Consider the following 16728-nt stretch of genomic DNA (forward strand, 5'->3'; position numbering starts at 1 on the left):
TGGATCAAAACATTGCTTCCTTGTTGTCGACATTATTTATCTCCATGGATTTCCAGCTGTTTGTGAAGGCGAAATAAGCTGCTTCCAATGGGCCTATTCAGGAACTTTGATGGTTTAACCTCGTGCATTTCTCCAAAGTCATGTGTTGAGAAATAGGTCCCCAGAAATATGCTTCCTCAGCCTGAAAGAGAGGAGGTGACGCTGTCCTGAGGCTAAAGCCACCTCCCTCGAAGGTATGTTTGGTTTTTTAATTTTATTTTTCAATTACAGTTTACTTTCCATAGTCACCTCGCTCACAGTTTCTTCCTAACCCACGCATGTGCTGGCTGCCTTTGGACACGGATAAATGTGTCCTCTTCACAAATACTTAAGTGCTCTTGATAAACGGATCAAGAAGTTGGTATTTCCATGCCAAACACATCCTCATCTGTACCCCATCTCTGGCCAAATTTGGGCTCTGGCCCTGAATGTGCAACGTCTCCAAAAAACACGCCTGCCTATCTGGGAGCCCACACCCTTTTTGCTGTCCCACATGAAACCTGGCGGCGGGCCAAGGGTATGGCCAAAGAGTGGCTGTGCCAGAGCGAATTAATCACTGCCCCCTCCCCCCAGGAAGGGACAGAGCCCCCCCTCCTGGGGGCGCTGCTGAGCCCGACACCCTGCTGGATATCCCTCAGGGCATCAGGAGTCTGTTCAATTCCTCCAGCTACTGATTGGCTTCTCTGAGCCTGCTTTTGGCACAGGTTGGAGATGAGGAGGGAAAAAAATGGTGTAAGCAAGTTTCGAAATCTTAGATCATTTCATGAATGACTCAGTGTTTCCTTCTGGAAAAGTGCAATAATGGGCTTTCATTAATAACTTAGCTCTGAAAAGAGGCTCTACACATGGAGGAGCCTTGGTGTTCTCTGAACCTGGCGTCCTCCCTCCAGCCTCCATTTTTCTGGCCTCCCCAGGAATGTTATTCACTTGATAATGGGGGTTTGTTGAAAAATAACCTGTCATAGACTTCCTCCTTCAGGCTTCCTGTTCTTTCTGAGAAAAGCACCGAGGTTGTCTCTTTCTTTCTCTTTTCTTTTTCTATTTAAAAATATTCAAAATATAATGTATCAAATTGACACAACCTTAAACTCACACAATATAAACCAATTACATTTTAATAAGAGACTAGAAGAGAATAGCCTGGTATTTATTTATTTCTAAAATGAGAATGTCATACAGTGGATTGCTTTAGTGTGTGAAATACATAACTAAATATGTTTCAAATATTTAATTTGGCTACATTTCAATTTTAGAATTAAAAGGAAAAAAAACAACAACAAGAAAAACAAATAAGAGCTCTGTGTCTTCCTGCCTCTGCACATCAACAGCCCTAAGTTTTGATACAGAAGAAAGACATCCAGGCTTCCGGGCCGGGGACTCCAGCTCGAGCCTTAAACCCAGAGGACGTCTCCAATGACTCATTACTGGAATAAATGTTGCTAATGTGAAAGGTATGCAAATAGAGCTTAAACGGGTGAAGGAAGACGCTGCAATCCGATAAATAACATCCAGAATGTTACTGTGGTTACGATGGACTCTATTTGCATACAGGCTTATCTTGTTTTTAAAGCAGGAGGGGTGGGGGAAAAAGGAGGAGGAAGAGAAAAATCCCAACTTTCGCCTCCTGTTCTCAAAGTACAATCTCTGAAGAAGGCCTGGTCTTTCAAGCCATGTTAACCAGCAAGAAATGCTTTGTGTGGCAGAATCCAAAACACATCCAACACATTTGCTAGTATGTAGAATGCAAACACGGGCTAGCCTCAGGTCATCTTACTGAGAGAATTGCACAATCAAACTTTTTGTCATCCAGGGTGGTGTGCTGGGTCAGGACTGATCTGTCACTACTCCGGTTTCAGGAGTGGCCCTGCCCGGTGGCTGGACTCATCACTAGTGGGTCCCTGGCTCCTCTTCCAAGTCAGACTGAGAGAGAATGAAATAGAGAGAGAGGGAGAGAGAGAGAGAGAGAGAGAGAGAGAGAGGCGCCCCATAGTAGATCCTGAGCTCTATCTCAAATTACAGATCTTGCAGCACCGAGTCCTGTGAATGAAAGCCAGAATGACTCGTCATTCGGGAGGAGAGCTCACACTGCTCGTCTTATTTATGTCTGTGTAGGCATGTATTTGCCCATGTTGGGCTCTGGAAAAAGCCGTGCTTCCTTACCATTGCTCATCCATGTAAGGTGGACATAGTTCTAGGAAACAGATGAGCAAAGTCCACACTGACTCAGAAAGAGAATGGATTTGAATAAATGCTTCAGAAAATGTCTACATTAGTCACACACACGTAGATAGGCAAGCTCACGGGAGGCAGGGGCCCTGCAGAAGCCCCCCTGTGGCACCCACCAGGCAGCGTCTCCAGCCCCTAGTTCAGCATCTTAAGAAGGAGGGGGAGCCCTGGCCAGGTAGTTCAGTTGGTTAGAGCCCAGTCAGATATGCCAAGGTTTCGGGTTCCATCTCTAGTCTGGACATATACAAGAAGTAACCAATGAACGCATAACAAATCAATGTCTGTCTGTCTGTCTGTCATTCTCTCTCTCTCTCTCTCTCTCTCTCTCTCTCTCTCCTTCCTCTCTTTCTATAAAATCAATAAAAGAAAGAAAGAAAGAAAAAGATCAATGTGGGAAGAGTCCAGAGAATTCATGAAATACACTCAAAACCATTCAAATGCTATAAAGATTCGTTTCATAAGTATCTTCAGTGTTTTCTTTTATATGGGTATTTAATCTAATTTTGGGACCATTTGTCAAGGTGAAGCAGGTTTCCTATTTAGAGTTCCTGTGCACCCCCGCCCCCATCCTGGCTCCCCAAATAAAGTTGGATTCTGAATTGGAAAGTGAGACAAGGGAGGAGTGATAAGAAGCGGGTGTACTGACAGAGAGAGGTGGCTTATTTTAATGAGCTTGGTCCCTTAAGATTATCATACATACTGGTACACATGCATTAGTGTACTTAAAAATCACAGCTTTATATGTGTTTTTTATTTTTTTATTTTTTTTTATATTTTATTGATTTTTTTACAGAGAGGAAGGGAGAGAGAGATAGAGAGTTAGAAACATCGATGAGAGAGAAACATCGATCAGCTGCCTTCTCCACATCTACTGGGGATGTGCCCGCAACCCAGGTACATGCCCTTGACCGGAATCAAACCCGGGACCTTTCAGTCCGCAGGCCGACGCTCTATCCACTGAGCCAAACCGATTTTGGCTATATGTGTTTTTTAAAAGAAGTTAATGCCTGCTTCTGGTATCCAATTCAAGAGATACAAAGGGGACACAGAAAAAGCTAGTCCTCCCCTCCCCACCCCACCCCTTTGTCCCCCTGGTTCCCAGCCTCTCAGGTCCTCTCCCTAGAGGTCACCACTAAGACCAGAGGGAAGATTTTTTTAAAGGAGATAATTATCCTGTCAACTTGGTTTTCCTTTATAATGTGAATACATTTTTGTAGTCTTTATTCCTGGATAATTCCCTCTGAAATACCCTAAGATACAGGAGGATTAAAAAAAAAAAAAGAGGTTTGGGGTATGACAGTCTTTACCTGTGAGGGTTTTAATTCAACTGTGAAACATTTTTTGTTTTTCTGCCCCATCCTACTTGACCAGAGGAGTTGCGTGAGGGTGGCGAGGGGAGATGGGCAGCCTGTTCAGCATCTGTAGTCTCTAAATTTGTATAAGAGAAAGAAAACAAGACATGATTGAAGAAGCAAACATTTTTAACACCCGAGGAAAATCATCATTGGAAAAGATCAGGTGAAAAAGCAGGATGCTACCAAGTACTAAGCCATCTTTCAAGAGCTGCAAGCAGCACTGGCGGGGTAGCTCAGCTGGTTAGAGCATCGAACTGATACCCCAAGGTTCAAGCCCTGGTCAGGGCACATATGGGGGTCAATCAATGGATGCATGAATAAATGGGACAACAAATTGATGTTTCTCTCTCTCCCCTTGCCTCTCTTTCTAAATCAATAAATAAAAAAATAAAGCTGCGCCCTGACCGGTTTGGCTCAGTGGATGGTGCGTCGGCCTGCGGACTGAAGGGTCCCAGGTTCGATTCCGGTCAAGGGCATGTACCTTGGTTGTGGGCACGTCCCCGGTGGGGGGTGTGCAGGAGGCAGCTGGATCGATGTTTCTCTCTCATCAATGTTTCTAACTCTCTATCCCTCTCCTTTCCTCTCTGTAAAAAAATATCAATAAAATATATTTTTTAAAAAAAAATAAATAAATAAAGCTGCAAGCAAACACCATCATGGCAATGGCAGTTATTTCTGTTTCTGAGTGTTGTATGTTGGCCCTATGGGTGATTTCTGTAAGTTTCAAACTTTGTATAATAAACAATAAGGATTTCTAGTCATAAAGATAAAGAAGTACTTTTTAAGGTTTATACATTGCATACTAGACTGCATTCTCTGGCCTTTTCTACGGATATTGCCAACTTTGAGAATTCTTATACTTAATATATGGCAGGTACATAGGCCTAATAACAACATTCTTCTACTTTTTGCTCCGTTATCCTGAATTACTCTGATTTATGTACTGTGGCATCTACTATGTTCTACTTAAATTTGTTCAACAAACATTTAAATAGAGTTTAACCAATAATACCTATAGAATTTCCATGCCTATCCCACAGTTTGGGAAATGGTACTTTTAATTTTATGCAGGAAATTCTGTACCAGTTCAATACATTTAAATTAAACTTGAATATTGAGGGTCTGATTGATTTGTTTTTATTTACTTTAAATATATTTTTATTGATTTCAGAGAGATAGAATGATGAGAGAGAATCATTGATCGGCTGTCTCCTGCACGCCCCCCACTAGGGATTGAGCCTGCAACTCGGGCATGTGCCCTCGACCAGAATCAAACCCGGGACCTTCAGTCCACAGGCCGACGCTCTATCCACTGAGTCAAACCAGCCAGGGCTGATTGGATTTTTTAGTGGGTGCATTTTGCCACCTACAAAAAGCCTGAGAATGGACCACAGACACTATCAATATTCTACAAACTCCCCTGGCAGCAGCCACTTGACTTAATCAGCTTAATAATTCATTAACACTTGTAATATTACTTTTTCAATTGTATGCTGTGTGTACTTAAAAGTAAAAAGGACAAAAATAAGTTTGAGGGGGAAAACATTTTAATTGTTTTCAAATGTTCCAATAAAACTGAAACGCATACACTCTTGCTCAAGAATGTCCTTGCCAGATTATTACATACTTGCTTGCCAAATCTCTCTAGCTTTCTCCTATTTTCTTAATCTTAGGAACTATAGACAATATTAAGGGTTGCTGGCTGGTCAGAATACATAAATGCTTCCAAAAGGCTTTTAAATGTTCAAATGTCATAGGAAGGAATGGGAAAAAAAATCAGATCTCCACTCTTAAAAACAATTAAAAGTTTATGAGTCAGAAAATAGCAAAATAATCTTAAACTCCCAAGAACAAAGTATTTTTTTTTTGCATTTATGTTTAAATAACCATTTTGTTATCTTCAACTGTAGTTCCTGCTGAGAACATCCCAATAAACGGCCAGTCTCTGTGACTCAGGAAATACTCTAACTTCTGATCCACTGATAGGAGAAGAAATATCACCACGGCCAGGAGGTCTCGCAGGTCACTATCTAACAGACGGTGGCACCAGCGCAGGCCCAGCTCCGTGATGAGGGAGTGGTGGTTGTGCCCCAGCCATGACGCATCTGCTAAGATTATTTCAGGCCATTGAATGACACCAGGTGGGCATCCTGCACGCTGGGTTCTGTATGAAAGAAAAGCGTGTCCTGTGTTCAACGTCGAAGCTTTGAATGATTACAGGGTAAAATGCCAGCTTTTTCTGATGAATTTGCAATATTTTGCCACATACTTGAAAACGAATATAGACAAAACATCTTTAATAACTTGGAAAAGTAAAGTGAAGAGCAGACATTGTTTTCTAATATACAGAAGTGGAAGGCAACAAAATGTTAGAGTAAATTTAAATATCATTTTTGTCTCAAGCGAAACTCTGTTTGATATGAATACCATCCTCCAAATATTCATAAGAACAATGTTATTTCAATCTTGATTTCTTCGAAGGTAAAAGAAAACTCAGCTCCTTGGGTTCAGGATTAGACCTTACAATGTACTGTTTTTATTTTTATTTTTGAAACAGCATAGATTTTATTATTTATTTATTATTTTTTTCCCATCACCATTTATCTAAACCTCTATGTCCTCTTCCACTTCCACCACCCTCCTCCTCCTGTACTGTGTTTATAAACAGTATTTTAAAGAAAAACAGCAACTATGACATCTGTTTGTCTCCAGAAAGACAACATCCTAGCCCTAGCTGTTTGGCTCAGTGGATAAAGTGCCGGCCCAGGCCCAAGGACTGAAGGATTTTGGGTTCGATTCTGGTCAAGGAAGGTCAAGGACACATACCTCAGTTGTAGGCTCCATCCCCACCCCAATCAGGGAGCATGTGGGAGGTAACCAATTCATGTGTTGCTTTCACATAGATGTTTCTCTTTGTCTCTCCCCCTCCCTTCCACTCTCTCTAAAAAATATCCTTGGGTGAGGATTAACAACAACAACAAAAAGAATAAATCTCATTAAAAAAAAAAAAGACAATATCGTAGTCATAGGGCACCTTTCATGCACCCTCATAGTATCTTATGATATAAGGTGGGAGTGGGGAAACTGAGTCAGGGTTAGAATCAAATTGTTGCTCTTACATGACCCACGATCACCAAAAGCCCAAGGTTTATTTAATTTAAGATGCACCCATTGCTCTGGACTCAACTTGACATAATTGTTATTTTAAGTAAATGTACTTCCTCCTCCTCCTCCTCCTCCTCCTCCTCCTCCTTCTTCTTCTTCTTCTATAAACGTATTTTAAAAAATATTTCTCATCATAATTATCTCTAGTGGTAGAAGTAATTCATTACTCTCAGGGATCAGAAGGAAAGGCTTTCATTCCTAAGAGATCCAATGAAGGGGTGGTCTATCCCACTAAACAGCTTCAGACATTCACAAATGCCAGGAGATATAATCAGAAGAAATAAAATTCCTAAGTAGACCTTCTTTGCTCCTTCTGAGACACCTGAGAAGGCAGGTTTGCCACTAAGGCGAACACATGTGCTTTCTGTTGGGGTTTAAGACTGTGAGCTTTTCTTATCTATCCTCTTATTTACAGCTGAAGTAATTAATTAAAAACAAAATATCAAGCTATCAACCTGGTGGTCAAAGAAGAGAAGAATTCTTTGAGAAGACATAGTTTAGGAAAGAAATAACTGCCCTGGCTGGGTGGCTCAGTTCGTTAGAGTGTTGTCAGATATGCCAATTTTCAGGTTTGATCCCAGGTCAGGGCACATACAAAAATCAACCAATGAATGCATAATTAAGTGGAACAACAAATTTTTCTCTCTTCTCTCCCTCTCTTTCAAATCAATAAATAAACATAAAAAATGGGGGGGAGGTGCCCTGCAGGCATGGCCCAGTGTTTGAGCCTTGACCTATGAACCAGGAGGTTATGGTTTGATTCCCCGTCAGGGCACCTTCCCAGGTTTCCGGCTCGATCCCCAGTAGGGGGCGTGCAGGAGGCAGCTGATCAATGATTCTCACTGATGTTTCTCTTTCCCTCTCCCTCTCTCTGGAATCAATTAAAATACATATATCTTTAAAAAATTATTGTTTTTTATATTAAAATTTTTTTTAAGGAAGAAATATCTAAAAGGGAAAAATGGGATAATGCATTGTAGCACAGACTGAGTGAGGATCCCTCAAAGTGCAAAAATAATGTTTTCCAAAGATTTTTTTTGTCTGTCAAATCACCTGCTTGGAGTTATTTTACATTTCTTTAAAACCTCCAAGTTCAAAGTAAATAATTGTTAATAAGGGTTAAATACAATCTCTTTAAAATCTAATCTTTTAAAAATCCAATCTTTTTAAAATCCAATCTTTTTTTTTTTTTTAATATATTTCATTGATTTCTTACAGAGAGGAAGGGAGAGAAATAGAGAGTTAGAAACATCGATGAGAGAGAAACATCGATCAGCTGCCTCCTGCACATCTCCTACTGGGGATATGCCCGCAACCAAGGTACATGCCCTTGACCGGAATCGAACCTGGGACCTTTCAGTCTGCAGGCCGACGCTCTATCCACTGAGCCAAACCGGTTTCGGCTAAAATCCAATCTTTACACGGAGAATGTTTCCTGAGAATCTGACATTTCAGTTAAGGTTGCAATCTTGTCAAAGATGATCAAAAACATCACATTGGAATATTGTGACCCTGTTTAGAAATCTTGCATCCTGTATGAATTCTGCTAGAGAACTTGAGTACAAATTGGGAACTTAATTTAAGGTAATTCATACTAAAAAAGAAACTTCTGGCCTGGTATGCTACTTTGAATCTTTGGTCTATTAATAATGAAGAGAACTATTTTATTGTTTTTTTTATTTTTAAAATATATTTTTATTGATTTTTAGAGAGGAAGGGAGAGGACTAAAGAGATAGAAACATCAGTGAGAGAAACATTGATTGGCTGCCTCCTGCACGTCCCTTACTGGGGATTAGGCCTGCAAACTGGGCATGTGTCCTGACCAGGAATTGAACCAGTGACCCTTGGTTCATGGGTCGATGCCCAACCACTGAGCACACTGGCCGGGAGAGAACTGTATTTTTAAGTTAGGGAAGCGTTCATTTATGCTGCTCCCAACTGTGACCCCAGTATCCGCGACCCCAGAGTGTCCACGAAGTCCCAAAACAAAGAATATGCATAAGGTCACCAGGACATCTTCAATCTGCAAAAATGAGACTACAGTGGAACAGAGTCTCATAGAATAAAATAGGATGAAATAAAAAACAAAGTAAAGCAGTTTAATAAAACAAATTAAATAACACTATGCAGATTTCCAGACGTTATGGAAATCCTCTACTGAGCTCTGAGCTCGTGGGGTGTGCCGGGCCAGCTGAGTAGCTGGATGAAATGGGAAACTCCACGCAGGAAGTGCTGCTGGTGCTAATTAAGGAATGTGGAACCCTTCCTTCTGAGTCAGCTGGGCGGTATGTGGGACTCTGTGCTGCTTACATGAGGATTGCAGGCGACTTTAGAAAGAAAACCAGAATATCTTGCCACTTAACATTTAAGAGGCAAGACGTGGTGTGTGTGTGTGTGTGTGTGTGTGTGTGTGTGTTTAAATGGTTCCTAATCTTTAAAATGGCTCGTTGCAGCTGGCCTTTTATCAGCTGATTGTATTCCAGCATCATCTCCTCCTCGGATGGCACGGAGCTATCCCATAGAATAGATATGGGCCATTTACGAGCTCACATTTTCAGGTACACAGCCTTATCACAGCATTCTGACGATTCACTACTCTTACACAGCAATAAAAACATCTCTGTCAGCCCTTATTTTTAATTTCTTTTTGTAAAAAAAAAAATCAAGTTAATTTCATTTATTTCAAATGTAATACAGGCACAGTATAAAGACATAATTCAAGAAAAAGAGGAGATAGGAAAAGGTGGTGCAGATCTCATAATTAAAAGACAACCATTTAAAATTTTGTATATGTGGCCACTAGCCATATATGGCTATTAAAAAAAACCTACATACAATTTTTAAAAAAATTAAATCTTTATTGTTGAAAGTATTACATATATCCCCATTCCCCCCATTGACCCCTTCCAGCCCACCCCTGCCTACCTAAAACTTTTGAAAGGTACACAAAAGTAGAGAGAATAATAATAAAATGAACCCTCATCTCCAACACCCAGTTCTGCAGTTTCAATTTGTTAAGCATATTTGCTTCAATTCTTGTTTTTCAAAATTTGTTAAAGTATTACAAATTCCAACATATTATGTCATTCTCCTAAATGTCTCAAAAAATACATATACTTTTTCTAATAACCCATAATGCCACTATCACAGCTAATGAGTGTTCTCAGCAGGTCCATACTAAAATTTCCCTGATAAGAAAACAAGTTTAAAATTTTAATGTGTACCTATATCCTCCCCTTTTGCTTACTAAAAAAAAAATATAGTTTTTTAAAAAATACGATTTTGCATCTTGATTTTTTTTTTCAGTTTGATATAACTATTTCCCAATAGCATATTTTTCAAAACTTTCTAATTGCGAAATGGCTGTGTGCAAGTGTGTGTGTCAAGTTGGGCGATGAGTTATTCCTCTCTTGGTCTGCTTCCTCGTATATATGGAGCGAGTGTGTGTGTTTTTCTGCTTCTCACAGTAAAATTGTTGCCATGAATATCTTTGTTCATAACACCTCTCCTTGGTCCAGGAGTGTTATTGCTGCACCCAAATGTATGAACACGGCCAGGCCCTTGACTCGTCTCCCCGAGTTGTTTACAAAAGGACTGTACCAATTTACACTTCCACTTACAAAGGATGAGAGCGCCGCTATTACAGTGTTTAAAGGCAGCGCTTTTCAGAGCTCGTATACAATCATTGGCTAGGGCTGGCTTATGTTTGTAACCATCTCAGAATAAATAAAGACACATTTTCCTCTAGCCCTGCAAACACGGCATGCGCAGACGGCCAAACAACCGCAAACTAACTTTGATTAGAAGAGAAACCGGTCTATTTGAAAATGTGGTAATGAGATAGTTTCCACCCCCCGGGAAGCCGTCCTGGCGGGGGAGGGGCGCTGCGTTCCTTCTGGCCTCTCTTCCCATCCTCGAGAAGGTAGAAATGAACAGGTCAGCGTTCTCTTCGTTTACTTTGCGATTTTTATTCTTCTTTATTTTTTTAAAGCTGGGTATTTTATTTCCTTCCATCTGGCTGGGTTGAGGATGCAGAAATACGGTTGAAAACTCGCAGAAAACTTTGGTGGCAGGCGTTTCCTGTAAACGCAGCCCCACGGTACTGGGTAACAGAGGATTAAGGCAGAGCCATTTTAGCTTCGAGTCCAAATTCTACTCTGTTTCCTTGGGGACACGTTGTTCTTATTTGTTGACTTCAAATAAAATCGCCCCAGTCACTTTTTATTTCGGTGCATAAAATTCTTATTTTCTTTAAAGAATAGAGCATATCAGTTACAAATCCTGGTAGAAAATTCAGTTGTATGGGGCTTGAGAAGTTTATGTGACAGATTTGTGTGTGTGTGTGTGTTTTGGAGTCAGGGAGAAAGAAAAAAACTCATTGCTGTGGTGTTTATGGGGGAGAAACAAAAAGAGGAACCTGATAAGAAAATATTTAGCAGGATGGTCTTTAAAAGCCCAACATCTGAATCTTTATTTTCTTTTTCTTTCTTTCTCTCTTTTTTGGGGGAGGTGAGGTGGGAGGGAAGTTCAGGAAAGATGGTCCTGTTATTCTCATTTGCTTTTCACTGTTTTCACCCCACTCGGAGGCTCAAGTCCTTCCTCAAAGCAAGTGGGGACAAAACATAATCTCATAAAATATTTTTAAGAGAGAGCATGCAGGCGTGGTATGTTAAATACATATATACTATATATTAATATATAAAAATAATTATGTATAATATATATTGTATATATGTCAACAGAATGGGCTAACCACATTTTTTAAAGAGTCAAAGACTGCGGAGGGATTTGGTTAAGCTGAGGGTGTTTTAGAATAGGGACAGACACAGGGGGAAGAGTAATGGCTAATGTCATTTTGACTGGCGTTTATTGAGTGATCGCCACAGGCCAGGCAGTTTTAAGATTTCATCACAATTAGCTCATTTAATGCTCAAAAGTGCCCCATGTGCTGGGCGGCCGTGTTATTCCCAGTTTACAGGTGAGGCCCAGAGGAGGGGTCACTGGGCTGAGGTCCCCCGGGAGCGGAGCACTTGGATTCAGCCAGGTTCTGGGGCTGTTTCACTCAGTTCTGGTTTCTGGGACAAACCTGCTGTGTTGGCGGGGGGAGCTGCTGGGCCAAAGCCCCTCAGCTGAGAGTGGAGTGGAGTGGTGAGGTAGGGTAGCTCTGGGTCAGCTATTGAAATGAGGGCAGCTGAGCTTGGGTCTGGACTCATGATTTGTTGATCACTTTAGCCAATTAAGGGCGTGGCTCTGACTTGAATCTCTTCCCCAGCATTTCCCCCCAATCCCAGCATCCTCTCTGAGGGCGTGGCTGGAGAGGGCACACTATATTCCTGAGACTTGGAGCTCATCCAGTTCACTCTCGGGTCTCGCTTGGAGAGGGTGCCCATCGGACTCCCGAAGACCGGCGGTCTCCCAGCCCCCTGAGGATCCCCCAGGTCCTGGTATGTTCCGTGCTTTGTCTACATTTGTTGGTCTATGACTGCGAGTTATTCACGTTCTGGAGCAGACAAATCTGGGTCCAAATACGACTGTCTCTCTTGCCCGCAATGAACACACTCGCTTCTCTTTCCCAGCCGGGGAGTGAGGACCCCGCTGGGCCCGGCGGTGGTGAAAAACAGACCAGGCTGTGCAGGCCTGCGGGCTTCTGCCTGTGGGCAATGGTCTTCGTAATAATAGCATGTCTTCGTTGCGTGCTTGCTATGTGCCTAATTCCCCTGGAGAATTTTACAAGTGAGGACTTGTTTATTCCATCCAAATATACTTGTTGGGCAATGCAATTGCCTCCATCTGTAAAATGGGACACAGAGGCAAAGGGAGCCCAAGGGAGGTGGCAGAGGCCGCAAGCCCAGAGTCTTGGTTTGAACCCCGAAAGCCAGATCCAGGAGCTCACTCCCTGTATCGCCACTCAGGCACAGCTTTCTCATCTGGGTAATGGGTACTGAGTCTGCCTAGGTATCCAGAAATGGTGCCTATCATAAGTATGTAACCAATGTTAGCTGTTAGTATTCTCTATTCTCCTAACCACTTAGTATAGATAAGAATGGCATGAGTCAGCATGGGCTACTAGATCAGGCTAGAAATCCACTTTATTCTTGTTCTAGAACCTCAAGGAAGTTAGAGAAGTTGGTAAGTCAGAAAGCAGGTTAACCCCTGATGGCTACCATTTCCTCATCTGCCCAACGAATTACATATACAGGTTATTAGGAGAACTAAATCACACTATGATTGGATCAATTGCATGTGGAGTCAAGACTGACACATAGCAGGGGCTCAATAAATTGTATTACTAACCCCCTTTTCTTATTCTTACCTCTTCTTACTTTTACTATGATCGCTGTTGTTGTAAAAGTAAACCAAAAATATGAACACACTTAAATATCCGAATGATTTCAGCAGAGGGGATTATCAGCATTGCTCTTGTAGGCGTATCCTTGGTTTTATCAGTCTGTTTAATAAGCCTCTTAATATTTGAGCCAGGTCATTATTCCTCTGCTCAGACCATTACTATGACTTTCAGGTTTATTCACAGTAAAATGTGGTCTTTTTTTTTTTGTCCTTTTATTATTATTACTTTAAATTGAATTTATTGGGGTGACATTGGTTAATAAAACTATATAGGTTTCAGGTGTACAATTCTACAGCACATTATCTGTATATTGTATTGTGTTTACCACTCCAAGTCAAGTCTCCTTCTGTCACCATTTATCCCCCCTCTATCCTGTTCTATCTCCCCCCCCCCCCCCTTAAAATCTGGTCTTTACAATAACCCAACAACCCCATCTCAATTTTCCGACTTGTCTCCTCTTCTTGTTTTTTTTTTTTTTCAATTAGCAATAATCGCGCCTTGGATAAACCTCAGTGGCACTGCGCAAAGCTTTGTCTCCTCCTCTTACTCCACACAAGCCACAACAGCATGCTGGCTTCCTTGCTGTTCCCTGAGCCACTGGGCACATTGCCTCCAGGTCTTTGCATGTCAGTGCCTTAGCCTGGAATGCCCTTTCCCCAGCACTCCGCATGGCTCTCACTGTTCCCCCTTCAGGTCTGGATCTGTGTCTTCACCTGTGCAGTCTTCCTGGACTAGCCCATTTAACATCACCCCCACCTCCTCCTTCTACTCTCTTCACGAAGGTAAGTAACAGCACATACCCTTCAGCCATATGCCCCAAGGCACCTAAGGCGATAGGCTCTTATTTTCCTCCATAGCATTAACATTTGATACACGATAATCTCGTTTAATACACTATGTTAACTCCACCAGGATAGGGTTGCTTTCCTGCTCTGCTGCATCCCCCGGCACCTAGAACAGTGGCTGGTCCATGGAAGGTGCTTAGTAAATATTGGATGAGTGAGAAAGTAAGTGAATGAGTGGATGGCAGAATCCAGGGGCATGTTTATTTAATTAAACAGAACAGCTGTGTATTGGGACACTTCCTGTGTTCGGCCATATTCCACAATGTGAAGGAAATGGGCCCTCCCTTTGAGGGGCCTGCAATCTAGTCAGCTGGTAGGACGAGCGCACATCCAGGTCGGGGCATAACCCAGTAAATGTCCTAAAGGAGACACTGAACAAAGGGTAACTGACCAAAGAGACAGTGAGGGCACTGGGAGTGGGCCTGGGAGCTGGCAGGAGGGGTGCAGACTGATTTTGGCACATACATGGCATGTGGTTTAGGGAGAGTCAGTGTGGCGGAGGAAGGGGGGTCAGGCAGCGGGCACAGAGCAAGGAGATGGGTAAGCAGAGTGGTTCTCGAGGGTTTATCTGAAGCTTAGTATATGGAAATCCTCAACATTTTATTCCCCAGGGCGTTGAACGGTTTGGGATTCTGTTAATTTAGAAAAAGTTTATTTCTTGATTTTAATGAGAGAGAGAGAAAGAATAATCAGTTCATTGTTCCATTTATTGATGCATTCATTGGTTGATTTTTGTATGTGCTATGTGCTCTGACCCAGTGGGACCAGCAATCTTGTATTGGGACAGTCTTCAACCAACTCTACTCCCACAGGGCCATTTTTAAGCCCCACCCCCGCTCCTTCCACACTGTGCCTAGGCCACGCCTCTTCCTGTCCTGGAGGCCCGCCCCTCAGTGGGATTCTATGTTAATAGGCAGCTATGTTTTAATTATACAGGTAAAATATGAATATGTTTTACCAGTAAAAAGATAAAAATATTTAGCCACCACCAAACGGTCCTGGATACTTGCCCACAACTGAGAATCACTTTTGGTAAGGGTCTTCCCAATTTTCATATATTTCCATATTTCTTTCCTTTTTTTTCTTTTTTAAAAATATGTTTGTATTGATTTTAAACAAGAGGAAGGAAGAGGGAGAGAGAAAATTGATGAAAGCCCTAGCTGGTTTGGCTTAGTGGATAGAGCGTCCACCTGCAGACTGAAGGGTCCCGGGTTGATTCTAGTCAAGGGCACATGCTTGGGTTGCCAACTCGATTCCCAGTAGGGGCCCCATAGGAGGCAGCCGATCAATGATTCTCTCTCATCATGGATGCATCTATCTCTCTCTCCCCCTCCCTTCCTCTCTAAAATCAATAAAAATATATTAAAAAAAGAAAATCGACGAGAGAGACTGATCGTCTGCCTCCTATACGCCCCCTATGGGGGACCGAGCTCACAACCTGGGCATGTGCCCTGACTGGGAATTGAACCAGGGACCTCTTGGTGCCTGGGACAATGCTCAACCACTGAGCCAGGCCGGCTGAGCCTTTCTTTCTTTCAATTTATTTGCTTATTTAGGTACAATTGACATATAACTATATTAATGTCAGGTATGTAACATAATTATTTGATATTTATGTATTATGAAATGATCAGCATATATATTTATGTGCATGTAAACATAGGTATGTATTTATGCATAGTATATGTATATACACATACATACCTATATATTATACACACATATACATGTTTTTCTTTTAGAAAATATGTTATGGTGTGTGTGTTTAAACAAAAAATGGTATACCTTTTTGCAGCTTGATTCCTTTTTTTTTAAACTTTTTTTTTATTGCTTAAAATATTACAAAGAATAGTACATTTGTCTCCTTTTTTTTTCCCCTTGACTTTCCCCCAGCCTCCCCTACCCTCCAGTGTCTTGTGTCCATTGGTTGTGCTTATATGCATGCATAAAAGTCTTTTGGTTGATCTCTTATCCCCTCCACCCCCAGCCCTCCCCAGCCTTCCTGCTGTAGTTTGACAGTCTTTTTAATGCTACTCTGCCTCTTGATTCCTTTTTAAAACTTTTTATTTAACGATGTCTTGGTGATTTAGCCACATGGGTACATGTGGCCTTACTTCATTCTTCCCAGGGCTGTCTATTATGTTTGGAGATACCATAGTTTATGTGGCCATTTTCCTTTGATGGATATGTAGGTGGTTTCTAATTTTTCACTATTATAAATAAACAGTGCTGCAGTGAACATCCTTGCGTCCCTGAGGGGTTATTTATTACTCTAGAGTAGGCATTATGATTATATGCTTCTCTATTTATTTATGCTTTAATTTGTTTAATGCCTATTTCTCCTATTAAAACCTAAGTTCCACAAGGACAGAAATACAATTTGTTTTGTACCTCACTCTTTAATTACTACCTTAGTCAAGTGCCTGGGACAAAGGAGTCCTCAGTAAATATTTATGGAGTGAATTGGTGAAAATGTTGGCTGGGGTCACGGGGTGGTTTTGCATCCTGAGAGGAGGGAACAGTGACTTGTGTTGGCACAAGGTGAGATCTTGGCACAGGGCAGCAGCAGGTGGCTACTAGGGGGGTTAGGAAGAAGCGTTCTGGGCTAGGAGGAAGACCGGGCCAGGCGGCCTGGCGATGAGATTCCTGTACTGACCAGGAAACCGGAAACAAGGAACAGGAAGGAAAGGGTGCAGTTGAGAGCTCTTGGGATGGTAGGATCTGTAAGATGTGCTAATTAATTGACTA

General features: G+C 41.8%; 2 long non-coding RNA genes across 2 annotated transcripts; both read left to right on the forward strand.

Moving 5' to 3' along the window:
• Positions 1 to 615: 615 nt before the first annotated feature.
• On the forward strand, positions 616 to 2425 carry LOC106726086. Its single transcript, XR_001362095.1, has 3 exons — positions 616 to 743; positions 1293 to 1490; positions 2059 to 2425. It is a non-coding gene; the product is annotated as an uncharacterized LOC106726086 (long non-coding RNA).
• A 7813-nt stretch (positions 2426 to 10238) lies between these two features.
• LOC102258704 lies at positions 10239 to 13897 on the forward strand. Its single transcript, XR_313571.2, has 3 exons — positions 10239 to 10722; positions 12059 to 12230; positions 13829 to 13897. It is a non-coding gene; the product is annotated as an uncharacterized LOC102258704 (long non-coding RNA).
• The last annotated feature ends 2831 nt before the right edge of the window (positions 13898 to 16728 follow it).

This window comes from Myotis brandtii, unplaced genomic scaffold (assembly GCF_000412655.1).
Source record: "Myotis brandtii unplaced genomic scaffold, ASM41265v1 scaffold225, whole genome shotgun sequence".
NCBI lineage: Eukaryota > Metazoa > Chordata > Mammalia > Chiroptera > Vespertilionidae > Myotis > Myotis brandtii.